General features: G+C 40.2%; 1 protein-coding gene across 4 annotated transcripts in view; it reads right to left on the reverse strand.

Moving 5' to 3' along the window:
* ikzf2 (IKAROS family zinc finger 2) overlaps positions 1 to 3,072 on the reverse strand; it is a 160,638-nt gene extending 157,566 nt beyond the window's left edge. The window contains exon 1 of one of the 4 annotated variants that reach the window (XM_028808004.2): positions 3,005 to 3,072. The gene's annotated coding sequence lies outside the window, so the exon portion shown is untranslated. The other 3 variants (XM_028808003.2, XM_051930318.1, XM_051930317.1) reach the window with 3 other exon arrangements.
* Positions 3,073 to 21,685: the final 18,613 nt, after the last annotated feature.

Consider the following 21,685-nt stretch of genomic DNA (forward strand, 5'->3'; position numbering starts at 1 on the left):
TCGCAACCTCCTCTCGTTACGCCGGTGCTATCTCGACACTCTTCTGCATGTTTTCCAAATCTTTGCTAGTGACAGTCTACAAACAGCGAGGCATCCATTATTAAATGCTGTAAAGACGCTAAATGATTAGTTTAATGTCATTAAAAAAAAAGTCAGCCTCCTTCTTTGTGGTTTGCTGAGTAAAATCTATTTGAGGTCAAAAACTCATAACGTTACCAGTGAGCATTTTTAGAAAACAGTTCTTCTTCATTATCAATGAGTTAAGTTTGAGAGATTATTCTTAAAGGCTGAATGAAAATATACAAAGAACAATGATAGATAGATAGATAGATAGATAGATAGATAGATAGATAGATAGATAGATAGATAGATAGATAGATAGATAGATAGATAGATAGATAGATAGATAGATATGAAAGGCACTATATGATAGAGAATGTTTGACAGATGGATATATAGGTAATATGAAAGGCACTATATGATAGATAGATAGATAGATATATAGATAGATAGATATGAAAGGCACTATATGATAGAGAATGTTTGACAGATGGATATATAGGTAATATGAAAGGCACTATATGATAGATAGATAGATAGATAGATAGATAGATAGATAGATAGATAGATAGATAGATAGATAGATAGATAGATAGATAATATGAAAGGTACTATATAATAGATAGATAGATAGATAGATAGATAGATAGATAGATAGATAGATAGATAGATAGATAGATAGATAGATAGATAGATAGATAGATATGAAAGGCACTATATGATAGAGAATGTTTGACAGACGGATATATAGGTAATATGAAAGGCACTATATGATAGATAGATAGGTAAATGGATAGATAGATGCTAAATAATTGATAGATACAGATAGATAATATGAAAGGCACTATATGATAGATAGATAGATAGATAGATAGATAGATAGATAGATAGATAGATAGATAGATAGATAGATAGATAGATAGATCTAAAAGAGCAAAGTAAAATTTCCAGTTGGTGGAATATACACGAGTTTTCCAAGGTATCAATGAGTACCAAAGGTGCAAAAGTTTGAGAATTATTTCCTAAAGGCTGAAAAATAATAATAATAATAATAATAATAATAATAATATATTATTAATAATACAAAATAGGAGTCTAAAAGTGCAAAGTTAAATCTCCAGTTGATGGACCGTTTCTGTCCCTAAAAGTGAAGAGTAAAGCTGTTTGCTTCTCATCTTTTTCCTTACTTACTTTTCTTAGAATCGGAGAAAGTCTAATTGTCGCTTCCCTGGTTCAAGGTGGGCTTCCTTCTAATGTCGCTTCGCTCTGTAACTTGCTTTTCCTTGAAAGCGTTTTGTTTTTTAAAGTCCACTTTTAGAACGGCTCAGTTCCTCCGACGATGTCTTACAATAATCACCGTCACTCAACAGGACAGTCAGTACATCCTCATAAATAAAAAACGCGAAAGTTTCTTCAAAACAGGGTTATGTGGTCTCCTCGGTTCCCCCTCGTGTGATAGGTCTGCCTGACGACTGTCACCGCCGTTTTGACTTTTTTCCCCCCTTCTTTAAAAACCTTACAAGTTAACTCGTTTAAAAATGAGCGAATGTAAGGCGTGCGTCAGTAAGAACAGGAAGACACGTTGAACCACCTAAATGATTAAGCTCGGCAATATGAGGGGGAAAAAAAAATCGGCTCCTCCATCCAAATCTTGTCAGCATTTCCTTTTCGGCTGCAGACCCCCAGCCAACACACAAGTCGCGAGCGGCAGCTTTGTCCAGGTAAACGCGCACACAAACAAATGCAGGTGCATTTTTAAAAATTTAAGCGGAGCAAGAAAAAAATGGAGAAAGTGAATAGGAATGTTAGGTACGGCGAAGGGGGAAAAATGGAAAAAAGAAGGTCAGTGGCTGCGATACATAACAGGGCGATTAACTAAAAGAAAAAAAAAACTTGATCCACCGGTTCCTAAGGAATCAGCCAAAGGAAAAAAGAGAGAGAGGAGAGGGAACAGCCTATATATTACAAACTGAAAGAAATGCGTTTAAAACGTTTTCGCCTCTGGCAAAGAAGGAATGAATGAGAGACAAATGTTGCACTCACCTGTCACCATAATTAGGTGGCTACACGAAGTTGTTCTGTCTACACCTGTACCTGCATCCCCGCGCGCCGCCGATCACTTGTACGTTTCGTTCATCCGTCCTTCCGTCCGTGCCCTTTCCAGCCCAAAGTAACGCGCGCCGCTAGCTGTCTTGTCTATAATGTCACGGCTGGGTCGAGTGGAGCACTTTGTGTCACTTAACGTTCGTGTGTCTGTCCAGCTTCTGTCTGTCTGCGGTTATCAACAAGTGATCGGAGAGCCGATGCGTTGCAGAAGCGGAATGTGTGAAGTACTGCGTCCAGTTCAAGTTGGAATACTAACAGACTGCTGATTTTTCTTTATCTTAGTTTATTTATAACGTTATTTTTTATTATTAAGAGGCCAAGTGCGATTTCTATTTAAGCACCAGCCATTACCTGTTGCTTTAAGGGGATAAAAGCAAAAACTTCATCACTCTTAATTATGCATTTTTCCTCGTTTAGCAGCCTCTCGATTCTCCCCTCCTCCTCCTCCTCTTTCTTTCACGTTAAAGGATCTGCAGCTCTAGTTAATCCTGCTCTTACTTCCTCCATCTTCGGCTCAAAGACTGGCAAGCTGGCTAAGGCTGGCAGTCGGGAAGACAAGAAGGATCTACTGGGTGAACGGTCAAACGCCGAGAAACGGATCAAGCGCGACAAAAGCCAGTCGTGCGAGCTCGGTAATCGATTACAGGTCGCCGGAGACAGCGTGTGGCGGGCGTGGAATTTAGGTATTCGTTTAAATACTCGCTAAATGAATAATATACAATCGCAACGGCTACAACTCTTTATTTCCAAGATCCACGCAGATGATTACATATCCACACGTAATGCCCGAGCTGGTACTGGAATTCATTTGGGAGAGACGCCCCCTAGCGTTACTTACAATGACTTCAGCTTGTTTTACGTTTTCGCTCTTCAAGCCTGCACAATTTGAACGCGACCGAAAAGGGCATTCATTCATTTATTCGTTGTTCCCGAATGCATTGTCGCGTGGGGGGTTTAGGAGTATGGGGTGGGGCGGAGCCTGTTCTGCAAAAGCAAAGCGCGAAGCAGAAAGGAAAACTGGACGGGACACGGCGCGGTGACAGACTCAGATTGATATTTTCCGTTTGTCATGTAGAGGGCAGCACTTACGGTAGCGCAGTGGGAAGCGTTTAAGGTTTGGATCTCACGCCCGCTCGCTCTGCGTGTGCAGTTTTGAAGGCTCTCCCCGTGATTGTGCGTGTGTGAGAGTGGGGTGGAAGCTATTGCTATATTTTTACATTTATTTGCTTAGCAGACTCTTTTATTCGAAGCGACTTACAAAAAAGGTCAACCTAATCGAGTAAACATCAGTTATGAGAGATTCTTTGGGAACAAGTGTGACAGGACAAGGGTACAAAAACGACCAATAGAAGAGCGCAAAACAAAATACGCGCGACTTATAATTCCTAGGATATCAAAACCTGACAGTCGATATCAGGTAGACAGAAATTCACTTAACAAAAGAGTCTTAAAATGCATCTTAAACACACTGACGGGGGCTGCACATAAAAAGAGTGTGAGTTGAGATTTGATGCCACAAACTGAGGTGGCATCTCCAGATGCCATTCAACAGCAGACCTAAGGGGTCGAGAAGAAAAATTGAACCTCGGAAGTGCCGCCATGTACACAGATTCAGACCCGCTGACTTCACTCTTAAACATCCTGGATCTTTCATGACATTTTATGGCTCTTTACTGGGTTGTGTGGTTCCTTGTTGAACTCTTGCTTGACAAATCACCATTTCATTCTGGGAAGCGTCCACTGCATATGAAGTTCGTTCTTTGCGCATTGAAAAACTTCCTAATATGCGTTTATGGGGGCAATCCCTAATGTATGGTAGACAGCCTAGCAGGACACTAACAGATTAAGAAAACCTGAACGTACTGTAGCCCGCGTTTCTGTAAGAATGCAGCGAGATTCCTCCCAACATCAGGAGCCATTGGTATTCCACACATTTGTTATCTTCTATTCATATATTTACTGTGCAGAGCATGTTACACATCGAAATAAAGATTCTTTCTGGAACTTTCATATGGTTGGGTCTTTTGGGGACCAAAAATGGTTCTCCAATGGCATTGCTCTACAGAAGCACTTTGGCACTTTTTAAGAAGGTCATCTGCAGGCAAGCAATTTGAACTTAAAACAGGATGACAGTGTAGTGACCTGAAGAAAGGAGTGACATGTGCCCACCACGGTGGGTTGAACACCACATCCACAAAGATATGCATAGGAGCTTAATGGACAGCTTTATGTTTGGTTCTACACTCTTAAAAATAAAGGTGCCCGAGGGAGGTGTGCCCCCAGAAATAACTAGCCCCAGTGAAAATCACGGGGTGCCTCAGCAAGTCCACAGCACACGAACAATGCAAACAGTTATTAATATGATAGTAGGATTATGATAGTAAGAGCAATATTACATTAAAGGATGAGGAATCAGATCATCCATTGGCCTATAAAATAGCAATCTGCTAAATTCCAATTTGAAGGAATCTTCTGCAGTGTCCTGCTGCTGATTAATTTTGTATTTATCAATCATTTTCAATTTATTCCACAGTAAAACCACATCAAACATTTACACAGGAGTAACTGAAGTATACTAATATACAACCATATTTTAATAAACACATAATTACTGTATGTTCTCTGTACATCTCCCTGTCAGTTTAAACACAAAACAAAAAAAAAGGAAAAATGCACTTGATAGTTGTCAATATATATCTGCAAGTAACCTCCATCTCAAAATACAGATTCATTTTAAAGAAAAAATTCTCATTATATTTCATTATATTGTTGTTTAAGTCACAGGGATCCATAAATGCATTACTACAAATGTTCATGATGTGCCATCTGTTGGAATGACAAATGTAATACATATGCCTCTGTTATATACTATTTGGTATGGGATAAGTAAAAGCAGAGTTTATGTTTGTGATGTGCCATCTGCTGGAATGACAAATGTAATACATATGCTTCTGCTATATACTATTTGGTATGGGATAAGTAAAAGCAGAGTTTATGTTTGTGATGTGCCATCTGTTGGAATGACAAAAGATATAGCAACTGGGCGGACACAGAAACACAGACACTTAGCCTTTTACTAGCTGTGCCACTCATCTAAGTTGGATCGAAATCTAAGTAATTAATATAGTCCACAGCATTGACATTTGCAATGCACCAGCTACTGGAATGTGTTTTGTAATAAATGTAGAAATAAGATGCATTGCATTTGTCACTTCAACAGATGGTGCATCAGAAACATTTGTAGTAATAAAATAAATTATTAAATGTTTCTGATGCACCATATTTTGGAATGACAAATGCATCTGTCAATGCATATATACTGTACATACAGCACACACACACACACACGCACACACACATCTCACCAACTATGGAACAACCTTGTATGTCACATCTTTCAAGATTTCAGCAAATTGAGAAAATGATGTCGCCCCTATAATTAACAACCTCTAGATTTCGTTTTTCCTGAGTTTCATATACACAACATTGATTATTTTTTCGCAACACCTGCCATTTAAATATATGCAGTCGCAGCATTTAAATCATGTAATCATAATCCTGCATTTTCATTGCTAGATGGCCTCTCCTCATTGGTGAGTGGAGTTGCTAGGTTTTTGTCTTGCAGTATGTAAAATACTGTGTGCATATGAGCTTCTCCCATTGTGCTATGCCAGGAAGGAAAACATATTTAGCCATCACCACCACCATCAGGAAAGACCTAATAACTCCAAAGACTAACAAAAACTCAATTTTGAAAAAAATGACAGTTAATAGGTTTTTCCATTGCACATGAGACACACACACATATATATATATATATCTACAGTGCATCCGGAAAGTATTCACAGCGCATCACTTTTTCCACATTTTGTTATGTTACAGCCTTATTCCAAAATGGATTAAATTCATTTTTTTCCTCAGAATTCTACACACAACACCCCATAATGACAACGTGAAAAAAGTTTACTTGAGATTTTTGCAAATTTATTAAAAATAAAAAAACTGAGAAAGCACATGTACATAAGTAATCACAGCCTTTGCCATGAAGCTCCAAACTGAGCTCAGGTGCATCCTGTTTCCCCTGATCATCCTTGAGATGTTTCTGCAGCTTCATTGGAGTCCACCTGTGGTCAATTCAGTTGACTGGACATGATTTGGAAAGGCACACACCTGTCTATAGAAGGTCCCACAGTTGACAGTTCATGTCAGAGCACAAACCAAGCATGAAGTCAAAGGAATTGTCTGTAGACATCCGAGACAGGATTGTCTCGAGGCACAAATCTGGGGAAGGTTACAGAAAAATTTCTGCTGCTTTCAAGGTCCCAATGAGCACAGTGGCCTCCATCATCCGTAAGTAGAAGAAGTTCGAAACTACCAGGACTCTTCCTAGAGCTGGCCAGCCATCTAAACTGAGCGATCGGGGGAGAAGGGCCTTAGTCAGGGAGGTGACTAAGAACCTGATGGTCACTCTGTCAGAGCTCCAGAGGTCCTCTGTGGAGAGAGGAGAACCTTCCAGAAGGACAACCATCTCTGCAGCAATCCACCAATCAGGCCTGTATGGTAGAGTGGCCAGACGGAAACCACTCCTTAGTAAAAGGCACATGGCAGCCCGCCTGGAGTTTGCCAAAAGGCACCTGAATGACTCTCAGACCATGAGAAAGAAAATTCTCTGGTCTGATGAGACAAAGATTGAACTCTTTGGTGTGAATGCCAGGCGTCATGTTTGGAGGAAACCAGTCACCGCTCATCACCAGGCCAATACCACCCCTACAGTGAAGCATGGTGGTGGTAGCATCATGCTGTGGAGAACTGGGAGACTAGTCAGGATAAAGGGAAAGATGACTGCAGCAATGTACAGAGACATCCTGGATGAAAACCTGCTCCAGAGCGCTCTTGACCTCAGACTGGGGCGACGGTTCATCTTTCAGCAGGACAACGACCCTAAGCACACAGCCAAGATATCAAAGGAGTGGCTTCAGGACAACTCTGTGAATGTCCTTGAGTGGCCCAGCCAGAGCCCAGACTTGAATCTGATTGAACATCTCTGGAGAGATCTTAAAATGGCTGTGCACCAACGCTTCCCATCCAACCTGATGGAGCTTGAGAGGTGCTGCAAAGAGGAATGGGCCAAACTGGCCAAGGATAAGTGTGCCAAGCTTGTGGCATCATATTCAAAAAGACTTGAGGCTGGAATTGCTGCCAAAGGTGCATCGACAAAGTATTGAGCAAAGGCTGTGAATACTTATGGACATGGGATTTCTCAGTTTTTTTATTTTTGATAAATTTGCAAAAACCTCAAGTAAACTTTTTTCATGTTGTCATTATGAGGTGTTGTGTGTAGAATTCTGAGAAAAAAAATGAATTTAATCCATTTTGGAATAAGGCTGTAACATAACAAAATGTGGAAAAAGTGATGCACTGAGAATACTTTCCGGATGCACTGTATACTGTATATATATATATATCTTCTTCTTCTTTCATCTGCTCCCGTTATGGGTTGCCACAGCGGATCATCTTCTTCCATATCTTTCTGACTGTCTTATATATATACTAGGGGGCTTACCCCCTGCTCGCTTTGCTCGGCAACCCCCCTGGCCTGTGCTACACGTCAGCCACTTCGCGTCTCTGCCGCTCACGTTGTGAAGAGGGGGGCTGAATGCACCCCAAGGAGACACTCCTCCGTAACCCCCCCTTAAACGTTGATACAATGGGAAACAAATTTTTTTTTTACCTCCTCTTTGCTTGATCAGCTGCTGCTGCCGTGCCACGTGATCTGCATCTCACACAGTGCTTCAAACATTTAAAAGCCTGTGCAGCGGCTGTCCTACTCTTTGTCTTTTATTTCTGGCCCCCAAGCCTGGTTAAATCTGTTGGCACAAAGTCTCATCTTGCGGGAAGTGAGTTCTTGATATTTTAGTTTATAATTTAAAAACTGAATAAGAATCTGAAAATCTAACAACATCATATTAAAGTTCAATAAATTCTGAAAAGAATGACACCAAACATATATATGTAGGTTTTAAAATAAGCCAGATTTAAAGCTTGACAAAAAACGTGATGTAAAAATGTCACATAAAATCATTACACTTTTAGGCTTAGGATTTTATATATAGAGAGTAGATATATTATATACACATACACAAATACTCATACACATACATACAAGTTTATATATTTTAATAGGGTAGCATTTTATAACAAAATATATACTAGACTGCGGTGGGTTGGCACCCTGCCCGGTATGGGTTCCTGCCTTTTGCCCTGTGTTGGCTGGGATTGGCTCCAGCAGACCCCCGTGACCCTGTGTTCGGATTCAGCGGGTTGGATAATGGATGGATGGATGGATATATACTAGAATATTGTTTTTTTTCTCTTTCAATATAACTGTACTACATTAGTATCCCACTTTGTCACATTACGTACTGTACATCTAAAGAGACAGAACTTTTGTTTTTAATGAGAAAACAGATAAAATCAGTACAAATACCAAGGACCACCTAAATTAAGAGAAGTGTCAGCTTAGAGTTCTAGTGAACTCTGAAGTCAAGCAAATCTAAGAATAGCCCTAAGTCAGAGGTCCTCGACTACGGTCCTGGTGGCCCGTGGTGGCTGCAGGTTTTCGTTCTAACCAGTTTCGTAATTAGAAGCCATGCCTAACAGATAAGGAAACTTGTTTTTTAATGATATGGCTTGTTAGTGCATTCATTCTTCCAAGACTAAAACTGTATATTTTTGGTGCTCTGAGAACGTTATCCATATGTTTTGTGGTCCTTCCCTTTTAATTAATACAGATATTTCATGATGCATGTACACAGGTTTAAATGGAAGCACGTTAGCTGGGGAGCTGTTGGTTCCTTTTTACATTTGCACCTCATTATTAAACAGGAGACTTTAAGAAGCCAAATGCATCAGTTTAAAATTAAAGTAAGCAATTAAGGACTTTGAATTGTCATAATAAGCCTATATACATCAGACTTCCAATACAACTTGGAGTCCTGCCACATATAAAAGTTCGCTGACGACACTGCTATCGTGGGCTGCATCAGGAGTGGGCAGGAGGAGGAGTATAGGAACCTAATCAAGGACTTTGTTAAATGGTGCGCCTCAAACCACTTACACCTGAACACCAGAAAAACCAAGGAGCTGGTGGTGGATTTTAGGAGGACCAGGCCCCTCCTGGACCCCGTGATCATCAGAGGTGACTGTGTGCAGAGGGTGCAGACCTATAAATACCTGGGAGTACAGCTGGATGATAAACTGGACTGGACTGCCAATACTGATGCTCTGTGTAAGAGAGGACAGAGCCGACTATACTTCCTTAGAAGGCTGGCGTCCTTCAACATCTGCAATAAGATGCTGCAGATGTTCTATCAGACGGTTGTGGCGAGCGCCCTCTTCTACGCGGTGGTGTGCTGGGGAGGCAGCATACAGAAGGATGCCTCACGCCTGGACAAACTGGTGAGGAAGGCAGGCTCTATTGTAGGCACGGAGCTGGACAGTTTGACATCCGTGGCAGAGCGACGGGCGCTGAGCAGACTCCTGTCAATCATGGAGAATCCACTGCATCCACTGAACAGGATCATCTCCAGACAGAGGAGCAGCTTCAGTGACAGACTGCAGTCACCGTCCTGCTCCACTGACAGACTGAGGAGATCGTTCCTCCATCACACTATGCGACTCTTCAATTCCACCCAGGGTGGTAAACGTTAACATTATTCAAAGTTATTGTCTGTCTGTTATACCTGCATTGTTATCACTTTTTAATATTTTCTTTATCAGTAAGCTGCTGCTGGAGTATGTGAATTTCCCCTTGGGATTAATAAAGTATCTATCTATCTATCTATCTATCTATCTATCTATCTATCTATCTATCTATCTATCTATCTATCTATCTATCTATCTATCTATCTATCTATCTATCTATCTATCTATCTATCTATCTATCTATCTATAAACAAGTTAATTAAAACTAAGTGCCCCCCCAAAAAAAATATATTATTTTATTAGTAAACTACGAGTAGCCACAGACCAGTCAAAGACAGGTAATAGAATATTTAAAAAATATTTGCTGTCTTTTGCCCCGAGTGCATTTTCAGCACCTTTCCTCTGTATTTGTGTGTGTAAACGTCTCTTCACCAGCGCTCTGTCTCTCGAGCTCGTTTTCACCTCCTGTCCACGTTTATTCTTTCTGTCTTTGAAGGCGACTCTCTTAGCATGCGCCTTTACTCCTCCTCATGTGTCCCACACCCACACATCCTCTTTTGTCACAGCACCAAGGCCAAACCGACCAATCACAGCAAAGCCAGCCTGACCAATCAGATAGCTCAGGGGAACTGGACTCACAGACTAGAGTGTTTTATTATATAGTAGATAAATGAGTTCTAATTAATGAATTGCTTAAAGAGTAAATCTGCAGCCACAGTGGTCTTCCAGGACCATCATTCTGCCCTAAACCAATTAATTGATTTAAACTGTAATATTATTCTATTGAATAAACAGGAAAGGTAAATAGAATTTCTAATTCCTGGTCCTCATCCTTGTCCTTTTGTTTGTGGTTTTACAGAAGAATTTGGACAGCATATATGGAAACACCTGTCTGCTTGAAATATTTCTTGATGGCCTTGCCAAGGTGTAGACCACCATATCCTCACCTCCCCTTTTGTAAGATGGCCATCCCTTGCCCAGTTTTATTCTCTCTACTCTGTGATTTAACTTCTACGTGATGTCACTGATCATCAGCATCTTTATAACACACTTCACAGCACCTACAAGGATCTCATATTTTATAACTGGAAAATGCTCAGTCATAATGTTAGGTTCTTTCTTTAAGGACATTCAGATATGTTCGTGTATTGCTTCACTTTCAGCAAAAGGAATGTTCAGAACTCTGAAATGCGCTCTTTTCTTTTGGCACAGTAGTCCAGAAGGCATAAAAGACGACACATATTTTTGTGAACTATCTATCTATCTCTATATACCTGTATATGGATATATAACTATATTATATATCATATTCTATTATATATATAGACAGATAGAAATAGACATATATATATATATATATATATATATATATATATATATATATATATATATATATATATATATATATATATATATATCCATCCATCCATCCATCCATTTTCCAACCCACTGAATCCAAACACAGGGTCACGGGGGTCTGCTGGAGCCAATCCCAGCCAACACAGGGCACAAGGCAGGAAACAATCCTGGGCAGGGTGCCAACCCACCGCAGGATATATATATATATATATATATATATATATATATATATATATATATATATATATATATATATATATATTTTGTGCACAGTACTGTTATATTGTTAATAATAATAAGAGTAGAGAGAAATATGTTTTTTGCAGAAAGGATATCCATTTATTTTATGTTTCTGTAATAGCAGAATGAAGTTAGAGTCAGACGTTTAGCAGGCACCATGACTCACTGCAGGGTGGGAAAATGACATCTGTGAGAGGAGGAGTATGAAGGAATAAGAAAATGAGAAATGACGACGTGTTGTGGTCGGACTTGCATTGTAATACTGACAGGTGGTTTATGTCTGTGAGGAACACATCCACTCACCCACACACACACACACACACACATTCACAGTAGTGTCAATTTGGAATCTCCTGCTAACCTAACCTGCACCTCTTTTGAATTAAGAGAGGAAAACTGGGAGTAACCACAGAAAAACCTGCTTGAAATGGAGTTTTTGTTAATTTTTTTAATTGATTTGATTGATGTTTAATTTATTATTCACATACTGTTAGGACTGCAAAGTCCTATTTTCAGCAGCCATTCCTGCAGTGTCTTAATGGTCAAGTCCCTTAGTTTATCTTAAGTAGTCACATGTTAATGCTAATTGGTTATTAGAGAAACCGTTCTAATTGCTTTAGCACCACAGAAACCGGTTATTTTACTCACTTGGGTTGTAAGGTACTGGCATTCTTAAAGTTCAGATCTTGGTTCAAAAATTGTCAAAAGGAAAGAGCTTTCTCAAGAAGCTTTATGTTGTATATTTTATACACACACACAAACAGATTATATATATATATATATATACTGCGGTGGGTTGGCGCCCTGCCCGGGATTGGTTCCCTGCCTTGCGCCCTGTGTTGGCTGGGATTGGCTCCAGCAGACCCCCATGACCCTGTGTTCGGATTCAGCGGGTTGGAAAATGGATGCATGGATATATATACTGTATATGTATATATATATATATATATATGAAAAGATACACACACAACTCGCACACACATATATATACAGTGTGTGTGTATATATATAATTTAATATTATTTATTATTTATATTAATAATATAAATAATATTAATATACATAATATAATATTAATGATTTAATTATTTATATACCTATATATACTGTCTATATATATATATATATATATATATATATATATATATATATATAGTATATATTGTCACAGGTGGCTGGGGGGGTGGCCTGGCCAGGACACACCGGAGGAGGGCTTATGCCTCCCCCAGATCACGTGGGGGTGACCGCCCTGGTGGCTATGGGGACCACGGGTACAGAGCTTTGAAGCTCAACCCTGTAGGAGCCCGTGGTCACGCCAGGGGGCGCCCCAATGCCTTTGGAGCCCTGGACCTAAGCGGAGAGGAGAAGAGGCGGCCTGAAGAGAGTGAGGCATTGTATGAGGGCCTGGACTTTGGGGGAGTTTGGGGGTTGTGTGTTGCACAATTGTAAATAGTAGACTGTATAATAAACGTGTGGTGGTGCTTTTAAATATATCTGCCTGTCTGTGTCTGGGTTACGTTCCACAATATATATATATATATATATATATTAATATATACAGTATATATACTAGGGGGCTCGCCCACCCCCAGGTTTGGTTTACCGGATATACAATTTTAAGAGATTGTTATTTTCATGGGAATTGTTGCATATGCATTATTTTCACTTTTACTTTACAACTTTTGTAAAAACAATATTTGGAATTAACTTATCTTTAAGATCACATTGAATTTTGATTCAGTGTTTCGACTTACATCGTGACAACACAACGTATAACTGCCTGTGAGTGAATGTCGTTTCTTTCTCTCTAATAAATAAAAACAACTTTTTTAAATGTTTGCCCCTGCTTTCTTCTTCGCTTTGTCGTTGACGTGTCATTTAGAACGTAGAAAATTATTGTCCTGATAAAATTTATAAGAGCTGAGAGCGCAGGAAGTGTGTCTGACAAAAGCATTCACACGACTGAGGTTAGATGACTGTGGTCTTGTTTGAAAATAGTTATAAGTAGGGCGTGATTTGAAAGAATCTCATGTTAAAAGTCTCTGTCTCACGGGACTTCATACCGCAATGTTTTTGGAATCTTTTCATTTTCGCTGGCAACACGAATTAGACGATCTACAAGTCTCCGACTTAAAGTTTAAATGCGAACAATATATTCAATCTCTTTTCCCTGTTCCGTTATTTCACCGAGTAATAATTTCAGTTTGTTTGCGCTAATGCGATCTTTCCTATCATTTTTTTGAGACTTTGGCATTTTCGTACTTCCATTATCTCTAACCCGCTGTGCATGTGTAACACACCAACATTTTTGAATTCTTTATGATGTTCTACTTTGTCATCTATTCTTTGTCCTTTATTTCCATCCCCGGGTCATGGTTAAATCTCTTTCTTGCGGAACATATAACAATGCTCACGTTGTGAAGTGGGGGGATGAGCGCATGCTAAGGAGATGTGGTCGGATCAGCTGCTGGCTTTGTGCTGCTGCTGCTAGTGAGCTGAGTGCTCTGCTTGTCGCGCTGCATGTCGATCATTTAAAAGCTTGTTCAGCAGCTGTCCTTTTGTCTCACTGCCTTGTCTCGCCTGACGTCAAAGTGTCTTCTGAGAAGATCATGTCTCGTCTCGTCTCCCTCCCAAGATTTTTTTTTATTATAGAGAGATATATGTATCTCTCTCTCTCTCTCTCTTTTATATATATATATATATATATATATATATATATATATATATATATATATATATATATATATATACATACATCTATTATACAAAAAAATCTTGGGTCGAGACGTTATAATCTCAGAGAGACACTTTGAAGTCCCACGAGCCTACTTGCACGTCACGCCCTACTTACAAACAATTTCTCTGAGACACTTTAACGTCCCATGAGACAAGGAAGTGAGACAAAAGGACAGCTGCTGTGCAGGCTTTTAAATGTTTGACATGCAGTGCGACAAGCAGAACACGCAGCTCGGTAGCAGCAGCTGAACCGTCCGTATCTCCTTAGCGTGCGCTCAGCCCCCCCCACTTCACAATGCGAGCAGCAAAGACGTGAAGTGGCGAGCATGCCCCCAGGTGGGGGGGGGGGGGGGGGAATTGAGGGGTGAGCAATTATATATACTGTATATATAATCTAACGTCTATCTGTATGTATGTCTGTCCGCTTTTCAAGGGAGACTACTTAACAGATTTAGATTGTGTTTTTTTTCTATAATTTACTTGAACATTCTGGCTGATTTTGTGAGTTCTCTCATTTAAAATGTGCTATAGAAATAAATGTTGTTGTTGCACTAAGAATCATAGTTCACTTGCAGGAACGACACATTTGCGCTAATCCGAGACAGAGGCTGCGTGCCAAGTGGAGGGGGAAGTGTGACGTCGGACAGGACCCTTCTCACTCATGTGCCAGTCTCCGTTTGAGTCGCTCTACCTCTCGCCACGTGTTGGAATGGACCTTGCCTCTGCTTAGCTAGTGATACCTGTTTGTTTATTGACTTTTAAAGTTAGTCCTGTTTCACTACTTGGTGGGCGGAGCCGGAGGAGACAGCTTAGTACAGTATATGTATATATATATACATATACTGTATATATATATATATATATATATATATATATATATATATATATATATATATATATATACTGTAAAAGATAGCCCAGCCACAAACAGACATGACACCAGAAGTCCACAATACACAGTTCATTTACACTATTTACAGTTTTAATGCACAATCCAGTCCCCACTTTTCCACACGACTACTCAGTCCTTTCCGCTCTTCGGCCACCTCCACTCCTTTCTCGCAAGCTCCGTCTTCTTCCTCCTAACTCCGGCTCCCAGAGTGGCAACTGTCGGTCCCTTTTATAGCCAACCCGGAAGTGCTGCAGGTGCTCGTTGACCAACTTCCGGCTGCACCTCCGGGTGTGGCAGTCTTCCTGCCCAGATGGGCTCATAAGGCCGCACAACTCCCCTTGGCGGTGGCCGCAGAGCCCAACAGGAATGAGCTCTGGTGTTCCAAAATATTGGCACCTATGCAACCCAGGGGGGCTGCCAACAAGTGTTCTGGGGGACGTAGTGTGCATCCCATGACTGCTCTCCCTGATCCAGTGTCAAAGGGATGTCCCGACCGGGCAGGGGTCCTGGCCATCTGCCACTCTATATATATATACTCTAATAAAATCCCTGTGTGTGTCCATGTGTCTGTGTGTGTGTGTCTTCTGGTGAAGTACGCATGCGTGGGGCACGGTGCGATGCTTCAAAGGCCACCTGACGTGTCACACAGGACAGAGATGGTGTGACCTATAAAATATCGCACGGACGATCCAATCGGATTTCGGTAAATGAGGTAAGACCTAAAACATAACGCACGAAAAATCCAATCGAGTACTGAGACACGGAGACCAGCTTCCCCAAAGAGGTGGGATTAGTGTTTGTTGCTGTGCAAGTGTTCACTCTGAGGATGTCAGATTTGCGATTAACAAACTTGGCCCGGTAAAGTGTAAAGTGTTTTCCTATATATACGAATTTTCATGATATTACAATAGGATGACTTTTAAAAGTAGATTTATTTTCGCGCATATAAAATCCGTTGCTGGGGAGACGCCACACATACAATAATCAGCTGCACGCCAGCACAGATTAAAATACTTGCTGGAGAGACATATTACTGTGAGAGAAAATTAAAGGCACACAATACAGTGACGCATATTACAGCCACATACAAGCCAGTATTACTGTAACAGAAAATAGACGGTCCTTTGCCATTTAATATGGAGTGTTCCTACTAATGTTTATGCACTACTATTCTAGTGCCCGTTATTGTAACAGGCTTAATGTCTAGTATATATATATATATATATACATTATTTGACAGTAAAACTATTTCAACCATTCTATGATCTGCTTCTCACAACTGAGGGCACTGTGGCGGATGTTAGCTGACTTGCTGACCAACCACAAGCGTTACCTGGTAGGTAACCACCCATACAATCAGACTACGAATGCCATGAATGTAATTACCCCGATCTACATGCTGTCAAATAAACGAACCACATGCCGTGGCGCAACATTAGGGGTTTCGCCTCTAGCGCTGACGTCCGAGGTTCGATTCCCGTAAGGGAGTGCAGTGAGTGTGTACGCCTGATGAGCCCAGAATTAGGGCGAAACACGTGTCGCATACTCTTTGCATTATTTGACAGTAAAACTATTTCAACCATATATATATATATATATATATATATATATATATATATATATACTGTAATGACACCTTTTATTGGCTAAATAAAAAGATTACAATATGCAAGCTTTCGAGGCAACTCAGGCCTCTTCTTCAGGCAAGATGTAATCATGATGTATATATATATTGTCACTCATGTGCATTGGAGGACCTCCTCACAGGGCCATTCGAGGTATGTAATAACCAGCTGAGGTGAGATGGGGTGCCGCTGTTAGCTCTGTCATCTCATTCTTTCCCCACACATTGCAGAGAAGCTGCCCAGTGAAGGTATTTAGCCCTGCCCATTCCAATCCCTCCACCATAAAACCCCGGGCATCCCGGAAGGAGGCACCACGTTTTGCAACCCGAGAGGAATGGAGTGCCTCTAGAGAACAACAAAACTTCATCCTCACTTTGATATGAATTCCCGCTGAAGGGGTGTGCATCAACGAGCGCCGTTTCAAATCTTTTTATTTTTCTGTTTTGTGTCTTCAGACGAATAAAAGATTGGTGCCCCAAAATTTCTTGCTGCAGCCCTGAGCTGTCATTACTGGACCTGGCCACAATATACGCACACACAAACACATTATATATACTGTATATACATAAACATACATACATATATATTTTTTTTGTTCTTTATTTTGCCTTATACAATTTCTTGTATGAGGAATTTGTTAATTTTCGCATACCCCTTGGGGTCAGAGAGCAGGGTCAGCCAGCACCCCTGGAGCAATTACAGGTTAAGGGTCTTACTCAAGGGCCCAGGAGAGTAGGATCTCCTTTGGCAGTGACGGGGATTCGAACCGGCCACCTTCTGGATACCGGCGCAGATCCTTAGCCTCAGAGCCACCACTCCGCCCCATATATATACAGGCACACACACCCCTTTAATATCTGTCTATCAATATGTCTGTCTGTCTATCTTTCTATGTGTGAAAATGAACACTAATGAATATTTTTAAGAAATTAAAGATGAAATAATGCAAATACATAAATTGGTGAAAGGGTACAAAACTATAGTGAAGTTTTTAAACATCTCAGTGGGCACTCATAGTTCAACAACCAGAAACAACAACTACAACATTTATTTCTATACAAAGTTTCATACTAACAATGTAGCTCTAAGTGCTTTATAAGATGTCAAAGAGAAGGTTAGATAGATAAAAGAAAGAAAGTGATAGGAGTGATCAATAAAAACAAAGGTAGAAAAATAAAGTCGTACACGGAGCTGCTGAAAAGGTGTCTGAGTCATCATGATTATGGTTACAGGGAAAGCAAAAACACATCAAATGAGGTAAGAATATTAATGAATAAGTAAAAAAAGAAAAAAATAAGGAAACCTATTTGATGTTATAAAACATAGATATATAATTAGTAGAACGGTACGATCCTGATATACAATATCATAATGCAGGTCTCTAAAGATGAGTCCGGTGATAAGGTCAGATAGCTGAGAGTACAGAAAAAACAAACAAACAAACAAACAAAAAAACAAAGCTCTAGTAAAGCTGGAGGAAACACAAAATGTGCAGGGGTTCCAAGGCCTAAAGACTGTCTGGACCCTACTGGGCATTCTACCCGACATGAACGACAGAAGGTGGAAGGGACTCCCAAAGCATGCAGATGCAACCCTCACAACAACTCTCTTGTGAGAGAAGAAGCCAGCAATCTCTTTGAAAGGCACTACAAGGTTTAATAGCTGAGATCTGAGCACAGATGTACCAGACAGCCATCTTGTGTTTGCCAAAAGTGCATCTGAGTGACTCCATTACGATGTCGGGAAAAAAAGGTTTTGTGGTCAGTTCAGATGAAGATAGTGCATTGTAGCCAAATTTCAAAGAGACAGGGTACTGGTGTTGCTCGGGCTGTGTTTTGGATCTTTGTCCCTGTTTCTTTGAGTTCACCTTCACTGTCTCTCTTTTGTGGGCGTGTTGGAACGATCTGTGACTAACATTGGCTCATGTGATCATAATCTCTGCCTCCTTTATCATCGTCCAAGCCCAGATTTAAGTCTGTCACTGGTGAGTTTCACAGAGGAACATGGCGGAGGCTGAAATAAGTTAGCAGGCAGTACAGATGTTGTTTTTTTTTTTTTGCTAATTTTGAATTCTTTTTTTTTGTGGTGTTGTGTTATTTCTCTTAGTTTTGTTTATTACATTATTAAAGTGGTGCCCATATTCCTTGTTCTTTGTGGGTGCAGCCCAGGAGAAGGGGCCTCCCTGATGTCACTGCTCTCTTATAACTCAGCCAGAGGGAAGGACCCAGCAGTGGATCATTGAATTTCCAGTAGAGAAATTTTCTTTCTTTGGATTTAAAGCTTTATCTACTTTTATTCTTGTATTACTACTTTCAGATTGTGGACTGGACATGGTTAAGGGTGTCCTTTTGAGGATACCTGCTGTATTTGTCTTCTTCTTCTTCTACTCCTCCTCCTCCTCCTCTCCCTTAGGGGTCACCACAGCAGATCATATTGTTCCATATCTTCCTGTCCTTGTCATCTTTCTCTCTCACACCCATCCCCTGCATGTCCTCTCTCACCACATCCATAAACCTTCTCTTAGGCCTTCCTCTTCTCCTCTTCCCTGGCAGCTCTATCCTTAGCATCCTTCTCCCAATATACTCAGCATCTCTCCTCTGCACATGTCCAAACCAACTCAATCTCACATCTCTGACTTTGTCTCCAAACTGTCCAACCTGAGCTGACCCGCCTAATGTCCTCATTTCTAATCCTGTCCATCCTCGTCACACCTAATGCAAATCTCAACATCTTTAACTCTGCCATCTCTAAACTTAATTATAAAGATTTATCTTTACCCTTCTGTTTTTTTTTTCCTTTTGGAAGTTTTCACATTTTATTATTATACCACATTGAATCACCGTGGATTAAATTTGCCATTTTTGAGGCTGATCAGCAGAAAAAGACTCTTTAATGTCAACGTGATGTTTTTGCACTGTAGAAAGGTGGATGTAAAAATACATAAATGCTACTTAAAATGTTAATTGGGAAAGCTAGTGAAGAAAATAACGATAGATAGATAGATAGATAGATAGATAGATAGATAGATAGATAGATAGATAGATAGATAGATAGATAGATAGATAGATAGATAGATAGATAGATAGATAGATATGAAAGGCACTATACATTAGATAGATAGATAGATAGATAGATAGATAGATAGATAGATAGATAGATAGATAGATAGATAGATAGATAGATAGATAGATAGATAGATATGAAAGGCACTATACATTAGATAGATAGATAGATAGATAGATAGATAGATAGATAGATAGATAGATAGATAGATAGATAGATAGATAGATAGATAGATAGATAGATAGATAGATAGATATATGTACATCCGGGTGGATATAAAAGAGGGCGCTTCCCTCCATTCATCAGCTGGAGTCGGGTGGAAGAGGACAGAGCTCAGAGGAGAGGAGAGGAGTGAAGGCGGTGAAGAGAGGCATTGTTGAGAGCCCTGACTTGAGGGTGTGTGGTGCAGGGGCACTGGGTTGTATGCGGTACTTTTGTAAATAGTTATAAATATCCTCTTTAATAAAATCCCTGTGTGCGTCCAGTGTCCATGTGTGTGTGTTTTCTGGTGAAGTGCACATGCGCGGGGCACGGTGCGGTGCTTCAGAGGCCGCCTGACGCGTCACACAAGACAGAGAGGGTGGGACCTATAAAATATCGCGTGGACGATCCAATCGGATTTCGGTAAATGAGGTAAGACCTAAAACATGAGGCATGAAAAATCCAATTGGGTACTGAGACACGGAGACCAGCTTCCCCAAAGAGGTGGGATTAGTGCTTGTTGTTGTGCAAGTGTTCACTCTGAGGATGTCAGATTTGCGATTAACAAACTTGGCCCGGTAAAGTGTAAAGTATTTTCCTAAATATACGAATTTTCATGATATTACAATAGGATGACTTTTAAAAGTAGATTTATTTTTGCGCACATAAAATCTGTTGCTGGGGAGATGCCATACATACAATAATCAGCTGCACGCCAGCACAGATTAAAATACTTGCTGGAGAGATGTATTACTGTGAGAGAAAATTAAAGGCACACAATACAGTGACGCATATTACAGCCACATACAAGCCAGTATTACTGTAACAGAAAATAGACGGTCCTTTGCCATTTAATATGGACTGTTCCTACTAATGTTTATGCACTACTATTCTAGTGCCCGTTATTGTAATGGGCTTAATGTCTAGTGTACAATAAATGTGTGTGTGGTTTTGAACCATCAGTGTCTGCCTGTCTGTGTCCGGGCTGATTCCCACAATAGATAGATTTTTTGAAATTATGTGTGAAGCAAACAGCGGCACACACCGACTCCCCCTTTACCCAAGTGAATGTGCAAAGGCGTGCTTCAGGGCTCTTACTAAGCCTGCGACACACTTGTTTTTGTAACGTCAAGTGCTGCCCATTTGTCACACTTTCTCCTGCACTCTCGGTGGTTGTCACAGTTGTCCCAAATGAGTTTGCCTTAGGGGTCAGAATTGAAATGGTCAGAGGTCAAAAGTTGATCAGGATCAGGGAATCAGACATACGCTTTCACTGTTAAAAATAGTAATAGGTCCTTAAAACTGTAAATGTTTGTCCAATTACAATCCAGACAAGAAAAAAAAAAAAACAAAATAAAAAAAAAAAGTTATTTGCTTTTTAGTCTCAAAAGATATGAAAATGCACTTATTATTAGAAACACGAATTGAAAATACATGACAGTCTTTTGGCATGCCTTGCACAACTAACCTCAAGGTCTGCTGGGAAGATGATTTTAGGAATACGTGGTGCTGGGGCAGCAACAGCAATGCTGTTTTCCATCCATTCAATTTAAATATTGCTAAAATAATTACTTGCCTTTTTAATATAAGAATATTCAGTAAATTAGTGGAAACAAGAATTTATACGTGAAATAAAATGTCAATGTGCCCAGCAGAGGAAGGAATCCATATACTGGCTGGCAGCAATGGGGCCGGGTTT

Source organism: Erpetoichthys calabaricus, chromosome 8, assembly GCF_900747795.2.
Source record: "Erpetoichthys calabaricus chromosome 8, fErpCal1.3, whole genome shotgun sequence".
NCBI classification, from domain to species: Eukaryota; Metazoa; Chordata; class Cladistia; order Polypteriformes; family Polypteridae; genus Erpetoichthys; species Erpetoichthys calabaricus.